A 10656-nucleotide genomic window follows, 5' to 3' on the forward strand; every position below is an offset into this window, starting at 1 on the left:
ATTGTGGCTGCCCTCAAACTTGCCGTCCTCCTGCCTCAGCCTCTTGATCTGCTGAGATTACAGGCATGTGTCACCATGCACAGTCACCAAATTCATTTTTAAGTTATTTCTAGATTACCTATTCATGAAATTAGAGATTCCAGAGAAGCATAGTCAAAAACCTAAAACACTAAAAATTGCTGTAATAATTCTGAAGCACAGATAATACCAGTCCCCCCAAAGAAACAAAACTAAATAAACATGTGTAACAGTTTTGAAGACAATGTTAGTTTCTCTAACAAATCTAAATTAACCCATTTGTCAGAGATCCTGCTATATAAATTTTAGCCATGAGACAAAGCATCAAGTAATTCATAAATATCAAGTCTATACAGAGACAGTTAGATCTGAGTCATGCTGTGACCTGCTGAAACAAGCTGAGGTCACTTGGTCATATGACTTAACTTGATGATCCTGTGTGCAAGTCTTTCTAAAAGTCTTCAACGCCCAGTCTGAGTTAATTTTATTTCCTTCTTTGTTTTCAGAGAGGTGATTTATTTAGGAAAGCAGATTCACATTCAAGGGTGCAGATAAGTTAACTTGCAGATTGGTGGACAGTTCCCTAAGTAACCTTGAATAAATTTACCAGCTTACCAGTCAGGGAGCAGAGAGGACCCCAGAGCCAAAAGTCTCCTTTCAGGCAAAACAGATATTTAACTTAAGTGTGCAAAACCAAAGAGTGAGTTGACCAGTAAACACCCCCAAACCCATAAGCACAAAAGTACAAAAATGAGGCAGCCCTGGACATTCTAGCTGAAGTTGCTCTGGGAGTTCCAGGCAGTCTGCTCAGGTGGGTTCTGATTCAGCGCTGTGGTTTCTGGCAGAAGCTAGTCTGGTGGCAGAGCTGTAGTCCCAGCTCTTGCAGAGTTTGGGACAGTGAGTGTGCTGCTTAACCAGGTGCAGGGTGGGTCATGGCCATCTTGTTCCCCCTCAGGAACTTCAGGTTGACCCTATCTAGTTGATATGCAGCAGCTGGACCAAACCCACATCATGGGTCTTGAACAATCTCTCTCCAGGCTTCTTTTAATCAGTCTAAAAATACTTTCTTCAAAGTAACAGAGTTTGTAGGCATTAATTACCTGGGCTTACAGGATTCTAAGACTTATAGGACCATTAAAGAATCCAGGCTTGGGGGGAAACAGGCTTAGAGGGGTGAGGGCGATCTTTTTGGTATAGAGTAGCAGTCCATCTTTCCTTCCCTGTTTGTCTCCTTTCTCCAGGTCCTTATTTCTTCTATGCTTCCTCACTGTGAGACCGCCATACGTCACAGTCCATTGCACTGCTGTAGCACTGTGGAGGGATCATGTGGCTCTTCTCTTCAGAGTTCCAGTGAATAAGTTTTCAGCAGGAATGTTGCCACCAGTCATCAATTCTCCTGGCCTTTGTCAGCCCATCAGCCAAGGTAAGAGCACACATAACTAGGCACAGGTGACCAGGGTGAGCTTTCAGATATGCAGCACCCAGGTTGCAACACCAAGCCATGTTTTCCTGAGTCACAGATTCACATGGACCAAGGACAACTCTCTGGGGAGCTAAGGCATGGAGTGGGTTTTCCACCTTCCTGCAGATGTTTGCAGATCCTGGAACACACAGGTTGCTCTGCCTCTCTCCTCTCTTCCTGCAAATGGTGGCACAGTCACAAACACACACTCAAATGACCCTCTCAAAAAAAAAGGTTCAAGAAGAAGTGTTTAAGAACCCCTCATGGACTCAAAAGAGAGGCCCCAAATGGGCTCAAGGAGAGACCCAAAGGCAAGGAACAGGGAGGAGGAGGGCCCCTGTCCACACTGACAAGGATTTTCTATGGTTGGACTCTGGGACCACAGTCATAGAATTCATCTTTCCATCATTTCAGAAGGGGTGATGGAATCAACATTGGCTCTAAGGGACAGAAAGTCAGGAGACAAGACGCTCTTTTGTAGCTGCAGGGACCCTCTTTACCTGTTTCCTATCCTGGGCCAGCATCCTTGGATGAAGCCCTGGGGGCTGCATCCAGTGACTCCAGCCGAGGGCTCTAGCCCTGCCAGCATGGGCAAAGTCTGTCCTGGGGCCCAGGTCAGAGGCCTGAATCTGGGGTTTCCACTTGGTGGCCTGCCTACATCAGGAAGGAGAGAAAAACAACATGAAAAGGAAAAACAAATTGAATCCCAGCTTGCTCTTCCTTGGAAGACAGTGAATCTGCTCCCTCAGCCTTATAGAAGGGATCATTTAAGGTGGAGGCTGTTGGGTGGGGGGAGGCAGAGAAGCAGAGCACAGGCTGGGGTTGCAGTCCTCTGGCTTCTGTTGCTTCCTCCTGGCCTCAGGGCCAGGGTTTTGGGGTCAGTGATGGCTCCCATTCTCAGCAGGAGAGCATAGCCTGTAGGAAGCTCTGGTGGAGACAATAAGGAATAGGTCAATAGGACAATGGTTACTGTTAGGAAAAAGCAATTTGAGGATTTCTGAACATTCTATTTTAAGGGAGCCTGTTACAAGAGGAGTCTGGACAAAATTTGGTCAAAGACAGAATTCTTCACAGATGTGACCTGAAAAAACAAGTCTATGGGCAAGGCCCCCAGGTGCTCAGGCTTCCCTCTGACCAGTCAGGGTCAAATGCTGGAGTGCTCTGAGCAGTGCAGGAACCTGGCAACTGAGCCCTCCCAGCAGAGCCCTGAGCTTTGCTGTGCAGAGCTTGTGTGTGAGAGTTCTTTAGAGTAACAGTGCCAATAAGACCTCTCTGTCCCTCTAGTAAATGTTGGAGGGGAGACTTGTGGACTGGGGGAGCCTCTGAGCTTTAAGTTTCCAGACTCCAGAAGGGGACTGGCTCTGGGAGGGAAGGAACCAGACCACTGATGTGACCTTCTTGGCTACCAGCACCTGCCTCTGCTGAGAGGCCTCCTCAAAGCAGCCACCTCCAGTGGAACTAACATGAAGTGGCCCATGGAGGTTCCTGGGTGGGCTCCTGGAGAAGGCCCTGGGAGGAAAGAGCTCCTGCTAACAGTTCTGAAGGACAACATGAAGTCCATTAAGTTGGCAGAGCTGGGCAGAGTCCTCAGGAGTGAGTATGCCAGTCCTGCTGGAACACTCCAGCTGGGGTACCTGATGCCAGAAGCCTAGTTGGTGATGTGCATTAGGATAGCAAGAAATGTGTTGGCCGAGAACCCAGACAGGAAAGCATTTATTATCTATCACAGTTCCCCACCTGCAGATAGGAAATGCCAGTGGGAGATGCTGTGGGAAGCCCACATCAGGGGGAATGCCTCACTTGGACACACAGGACCTTCCTCCTTTCTGGGGACCAGAGAGCACTGCAGGGAGTTAGGTGTGACCAGCCTGGAGCTCCCTCAGGCTGGTGGCTGGAAGGTGGGGTGGCAGCCACATGAGCATCTGCAGCCTGCAAGGTATGGGTAGGCTTTTCAGGGGCTCTGTGCTTGACCCTACTCAATGTGGGGACAACCAAGCTTCAGGCTCATGCACACATGTGAGCACAAGTGTGTGTGTGTGTGTATGAGTGTGTGTGTGTGTTTGTGTGTGTGTGTGTGTGTGTGTGTGTGTGTGTGTGTGAATTTAGATAAACTGTGCTTCCTGGCTGGCATCAGCATAGGTCTGACTCTTACAGCTTGCCACCACACTAGGCTATTTTGAGGGAAGGTCTGTTTAACAAGAAGAAGTTCAAGGCTGGGCAAAGTGGTCCACACCTATAATCCCAGCTACTCAGGAGACTGAGGCAGGAGGATCAAGTTTGAAGCCACCCTAGACAACTTAAACCATGTCTCAAAATAAAAATCAAAGGGGGCTGGGGTGTAGATCAGTAGTAGAACACCCTTGGGTCTGAACTCCAGTGCCCCTCACCACCCTGACAAAGGAGATGGGCAGAAGGGGAGAGGGACTCAGGGCAGAGTCCAAAGCAGGGTGGACCAGGGCTGAGGGGAGCTCCCAAGCTAGGCTCTGAGGTTGTCCCTGTGATGTGAGCACACCATTGTATTTGTCCCTTGATGGTTTGGGGTTTGGAAACACTGTCCTCTAAATCATTGCCAGAACATCTGAGGGAGAAAGAAGAGCAAAGTGGAGGAAGAGAAAGCACCTTGGCCCTTCAGCACCCAGGTACCCCCCAGATGATGCTGCTGTCCTGCAGCCAAACCACTGTCATTTTCTGTCCCCAGGGAGCCCAGACATCTCAGCCCTTTCCTAAAACCACAGCTCCTGGAGTAGTCTGTGGCGGGAGGAAGTTGGTAATAAGGACATGACCCAGCTCTATAGCACTAGGGACACTGAGGCAAGTCTGAGGGGGAGGGGCAGGCTCTGCCTAGTCATAACTACCACTGACTGAGGAGCCCTGGGAACTAGGACAGATCCTGGGCCTGTGGTGGGACTTCCTTCCCACCTTCAAAGAGAACCACCCAGGAGCCTGTGGAACTCCTGTCAGGGTCAGAAGAAAAGGTACAGCATGATTGGGTGGGGATCCCACCAGGGCCAGACACCAAGCGGTCTGCACCTGCCTAGTATGGGCTGGAGAAGTGGAGGAAGGAAAAGGGAGAACCAGGGGTCCCAGGGCTAAGCACAGAGGAAACAAGGTTTACAGACTAGGCCCAGGGTCCCTATTGAAAAAGCAGTGGCTAGATGGGAAACTGAGGCTCTCATCCTCAAACTCCATAGTCACATTGTGACCCCAAATCCCTGAGGCCCAGGACAGCACCCCCAGGGAATTTTTCATAGAACACACGGACAAGAGAGTCAGAAACAGAATCTAACCAAGGCTCTTCAGGTCTCTGACTCAAAACAGTGGAGGTAGAAGTTATTGGGTCCAAGGAAAGGTTAGACTGGGGACAAGTCAATCATGAGGGCACCAACACCCTCTCCAAGCAGCTGTGCCTGCCCCTCCCCAAGCCCATTATGACATCACAAACTTCCTGGATACAAAGAGGAGGGTGGGCAGAGCCCCAGCCCACTTCCTGGAGAGACTTCCCAGTCTGCCAGGGGAGAAACAGAGGGACAGGACACTATGCACCATTTCGATGAACACTGAAGAACACATGAGACCTACAGATTAGCAAAAATATCACATCAGAACTTGAGCCATCTCAGCAGAGTGAATACTACTTTCATGTGAGTACTATAGACATTAAATGTCCTACAAAGTAGGGACACTCACCCAGCAGAGCTCATTATGCTCAGTGTGTTTCAGATGCATGTCACACTCCCACCAGTGTAGTTTCCTCAAGGTCCTACATGTGAGAGGCCCCTAATCCATTCTTGTTCCTTCTACACTGGGGCCTGATGTTGACAGCATCTCTCTCACCAAGGCTCACTTTTCCTGGTCCTGCAAGAAAGCATAATTCTCACCAGTTGATCAGTCTTCTATGCGTCCTAAGAGAAAACCCACCTGAAACACCATTCCAGAGTGTGCTCTAGGACCCACAGGAGATGCCCACTAACCACCAGTATTCATCCTCCAAATGTTCCTGTGCATGACATCTGAACCCACCAGTATTCCTGTCCTTGGGATCCTGTCAGTTGGGGCCTCATGAAAAAGTTCTCAGTCTCCTCAGGATCCCAAAGTGTTCATCCACTTTAGAGGATGTGGGAGGTGCAACTCATTCACAGTGGACCAAATGGGTAAGGTTACCTCAAAAATGACTCCCCAAAATAATGGTTCCTGTGGGCAAGCACAATTTGCTCAACAGACCACTCCCCACATTTCCTATGAGTGAGCATCGTTCACCCAATCTTAATCAGTACACTCTAGTTATTGCAGGTGAGTGCTCCTCACACACAAACACACAGATTCCCCTGAATATTGACGTTGAAAACCCCCAGATATGTCCTCCTTCACTCTACCCTTTGATGTGTGTGAGCGACCCAACACTGTTAGTCTGGAATCTCCCCAAATTCCTAGGGATGGGCAAATATCACCCTCCATTTCCCACTATCCTGTGTGTCCTACTGGTGAGTGACACACACACAAGACTGACGAGGGTTCTGCGGTTCAGGTGTGTGAACGCCCCTAGACCAGCAGTGTCCAGGGTCCAGTGATTCCTGTGGTTGAGCCCCTCTCCCACATGAGAGCTCTATCTCCATGGTTCCTCTGGGTGAGCATCTTTCCTCCCCAAATGGTCAGAATTCACTGGGTCCTGTGGGTGAGTGCCCCTCTCTCACCGGTATTCTGTCTCCTGGTTCCTGAGGGTGAGCACCCTTCCTCCCCAAGTGGCCACTCCTCTATGGGTTCTGTGGGTGAGTGCCCCTTGCCGACAAGGGCCAGTGCAGGCAGCCACTGGGGGTGAGCATCCCTGGCACACGCTTCATCAGTGTCCTTTGGGGCCTGCGGGTGAGCACCCTCACCCAGCAATCCTCAGGGTCCTTGTGGGGGGGCGGGATCCAGTGGGTGTGTGTCTGTGGTTCTCTGGGGTTACCTGTCTTTTGGGTCCTCTGGGTAAGGGCCCATCACCCAGCAGTGCTCACTCTCCTCTGCGGTCTGCGGGTGGTGCCACTCCCTGAGCACTGCTCAGTGTCCACTGGGTCCTCATGCTCAGTGCCCCTGGCGCACCACTGCTCGGAATCTCTAAGGCCTGTAGGTGAGCGCCCCTCAACCCCAGTCCACAGAGTCTCTGGTTTGGTGGGTGAGCTTCCCCTTGCCCTCCCGAGCATCCTGATCTCTGAATCATAAGCTCCCTGGCTTCTGTAATGACATGAAGGGGTGATGAGGGCCTCTCTATCCAAGGCAAGGACATTTTCTTGGGCCTCGCAAGAGAGTCCCGGTCAACTGTGGAGGAATCTTGGGGAGCACTGGATTCCTCCTCCTTCCATGTACCTTGCTTGCCCTTTGGTGCAGCCCCTCAGACAGGGCTCTCCTCAGAGCCTGCCACCACAAGACCAGTGTTACTGGGTGTCAACTCAAAGGGCACTGAGGACCTGTACCCATCACTCCTTAGCCACCATCTGCACACCATTCGGCTCCTTGGACTGTGCCCCTAGGGATGCTTGAAACATGCCCAGGGTAGATAAGGTCCCTGGGACCAGTGGATGAAGGCCAGATTTCCAACTCTTGTCAGCATCTTCTGTGACTTGCCCCTGGCCACTGCCTCTGCCTCTGGGATCCTGGAATAAGGAACCACTCCCACAAGGACAGGACAGTGGGACATCAGGACCAGGACTGTTTTGCCCCCATCACGGAGGAATAGCTAAGCCCTGTGAACAAGCACCCCTGTGCCACCCTCACAGGGAGGGAACTGAGACCTTGCACTGAGGGATCCTATCCTCCAGGTTGCCAGGCGACCTGGTCCTGTGGGTGTGTCCCTCTCCACCAGTGCTCTGTCTCCCTGGTTCCTGTTGGTGAGCACACTTCCTACCACTGTGCTCAGTCTTCTCTGGGCCCTGCGGATGAGCGCCCCTCACCCACCAGTGCTCAGACACCCCTGAGTGTTGAGGGTAAGCACCCCCCCACACACATCTTTGCTTTGTCTTTTCCAGTTGCTGTGAGTGAGCAACAATCCCAAAGCACTGTGAGCCCAGTCTGCCCACCCACCCTGGTTCCTGGGGTTAGCGCCCCTCACCCAGCAGTACTCAGTGTCCTCATTGTCACTGGGGTACGTGCCCCACTCCACTACTCTTGGCTTTCCTCAAGGTCCCTTTGTAAGGGGGCCCTGGCCCACTATTCCTCCTAATGAATTGGGGCCTGCTAGTGAGCGCCTCTCACCCAGCAGTGCCCAGTGTCCTCAGGGTCCTGTGGGTGGCATCAGTGGCCCACTAGCGTTCAGCCTGCTCTGGGTCTTATGGGTGAGCACCCCTCGTCCAGCAGTGCCCCGGGTCCGGTGGTTCCTGTGGGTGAGCGCCCCTTGCCCACAAGAACCCAGTGCAGGCAGCTCCTGTGGGTGAGTACACCTGGCCTTCTCTTGATCAATATCTTTCGGGGCCGGCGGGTGAGTGTCCCTCTCCCACCACTCTTCAGGGTCCTCTGTGGGTGGGTAGCATGGGTGTGCACCAGTGGCTCTCTGGTGTTGCCTGCATTCTGGGTCCTCTGGGTGAGCGCCCCTCACCCAGCAGTGCTCAGTTTTCTCGGGTCTGTGGGTGGTGCCCCTCCCTGACCAGTACTCAGTCTCCTCTATGCCCTGTAGGTGTGCACCCCACGCCTTCCAGTGCTCAGTCTCCTTTGGGTCCTCTTACTCATCACCCCTGGCCCACCACTGCTCTGAAATCTCTGTGGCCTCTGGGTGAGCACCCCTCATTCTCAGTCCTCAGAGTCTCTGGTCTAGTGGGTGAGCATCCCCTGTCCCTCCTGAGCTGCTTCGCATCCTCTGAGCCATAGGCCGCCTGGTTCCTGAAATGACCTGAGGTGGGTGGTGAGGGCCTTTCACTCCAAGGCAAGGACACCTTCTTGGGCCTCCAAAGAGAGACCCAGTCAACACTGTGGTGGAAACTTGGGGAGCGCTGGATTGCTCCTCCTTCCAGGAACCATGCTTGCCGTTTGGCGCAGCCACTCAGACAGGCGTCTCCTCAGAGCCTGCCACCACAAGACCAGTGTTACTGGGTCTCAACTCAATGGGCACGGAGGACCTGCGCCCATCACTCCTTTGCCTCCATCTGCACACCTTTCGGCTCCTGGGGCTGTGCACCTAGGGATGCTTGAAACAGACCCAGGGTGGCTGAGGTCCCTGGGACCAGAAGATGAAGGCCAGATTTCCAACTCTTGTCACCATCTTCTGTGACTTGCCCCTGGCCACTGCCTCTGGCCCAGGTGAAAACCCTCTGGAATCCTGGAATAAGGAACCAGTGCCACATGGACAGGACAGTGTGACATCATGCCAAGGACAGTTTCGCCCCCATCAGGGAGGACTAGCTAAGCCCTGTGAACAAGCACCACTCTGTCACCCCCACAGGGAGGGAACTGAGACCTTGCACTGAGGGATTGTGTCCTCAAAGTTGCCAGGAGTCCGGGTCCTGTGGGTAAGCTCCCTTCTCCACCAGTAGTCAGTCTTCTCTGTGTCCTGTGGATGAGCATCCCTCACCCATCAGTGCTCAGACACCCTTGAGTGTCGAGGGTAAGCTCCTCCCACCCTTCTTTGATCTGTCTTTTCCAGTTGATGTGAGTGAGGGCCCCTCCCCCAGGAGTCCTCATGGTCCTGGGAGGTTCCCAAGTTTGTGTGCCCCTGTCTCTCAGGTGTTCCCTGTCTTCTGGGTCCTGTTGGTGAGCGCCCCTCACCCAGCAGTGCTCAGTCTCCTCTGGGACCTGTGGGTGGTGCCCCTCCCGGAGCAGTGCTCAGTATCCTCTGGACCTTGTGGGTGTGCACCCCACGCCTAACAGTGCTCAGTCTCCTCTGGGTCCTCTTGCTCATCACCCCTTTCCCACCACTGCTCGGAATCTCTGTGGCCTCTGGGTGAGCACCCCTCATTCTCAGTCCTCAGAGTCTCTGGGTCCAGTGGGTGAGCTTCCCCTGGCCCTATTGAGCTGCTTCCCTTCCTCTGAGCAATAGGCTGCCTGCTCCTGTGATGACATCAGGGGTGTGGTGAGGGCCATTCACTCCAAGGCAAGGACACCTTCTTGGGCCTCGCAAGACTGTCCCAGTCAACAGTGCAGAGGAATCTTGGGGAGCCCTGGATTCCTCCTACTTCCAGGAACCTTGGGGCTGGCTTCTCCTCAGAGCCTGCCACCACAAGACCAGTGTTACTGGGTCTCAACTCAAAGGGCACGGAGGACCTGTACCCATCACTCCTTAGCCACCATCTGCACACCATTTTGCTCCTTGGACTGTGCCCCTAGGGATGCTTGAAAGAAGCCTAGGGTAGCTAATGTCCCTGGGACCTGTGGATGAAGGCCAGATTTCCAACTCTTGTCAGCATCTTCTGTGACTTACCCCTGGCCACTGCCTCTGGTCCAGGTGAAAACCCTCTGGGATCCTGGAATAAGGAACCACTCCCACATGGACAGGACAGTGGGACATCAGGACCAGGACTGTTTTGCCCCCATCACAGAGGACTAGCTAAGCCCTGTGAACAAGCACCATTCTGTCACACTCACAGGGAGGGATCTGAGACTTTGGGCTAAGGGATTCTGTCCTCCAGGTTGCCAGGAGTCCAGGTCCTGTGGGTGAGCACCCCTCTCCACCAGTGCTCTGTCTCCCTGGTTCCTGTGGGCGAGCACCCTTTCCACCCCACTCGTTACTCTTCTTTGGGTCCGGCGGATGAGCGCCCCTCACCCACCAGTGCTCAGTCTCCTCTGTGGTCTGTGTGTAGTGCCCCTCCCTGAGCAGTGCTCAGTCTCTTGTGGGCCCTGTAGGTGTGCACCCCATGCCTACCAGTGCTCAGTCTCCTTTGGGTCCTCTTACTCATCACCCCTGGCCCACCACTGCTCTGAAATCTCTGTGGCCTCTGGGTGAGCACCCCTCATTCTCAGTCCTCAGAGTCTCTGGTCTAGTGGGTGAGCTTCCCCTGGCCCTTTGAGCTGCTTCCCATCCTTTGAGCCATAGGCCACCTGGTTCCTGAAATGACTGAGGTGGGTGGTGAGGGCCTTTCACTCCAAGGCAAGGACACCTTCTTGGGCCTCAGAAGACAGTCCCAGTCAACACTGGGGAAGAAACTTGGGGAACTGTGGATTGCTCCTCTTTCCAGGAACCTTGCTTGCCCTTTGCTGCAACCATTCGGACAGGC

This window comes from Sciurus carolinensis, chromosome 3, assembly GCF_902686445.1.
Source record: "Sciurus carolinensis chromosome 3, mSciCar1.2, whole genome shotgun sequence".
Lineage (NCBI taxonomy): Eukaryota > Metazoa > Chordata > Mammalia > Rodentia > Sciuridae > Sciurus > Sciurus carolinensis.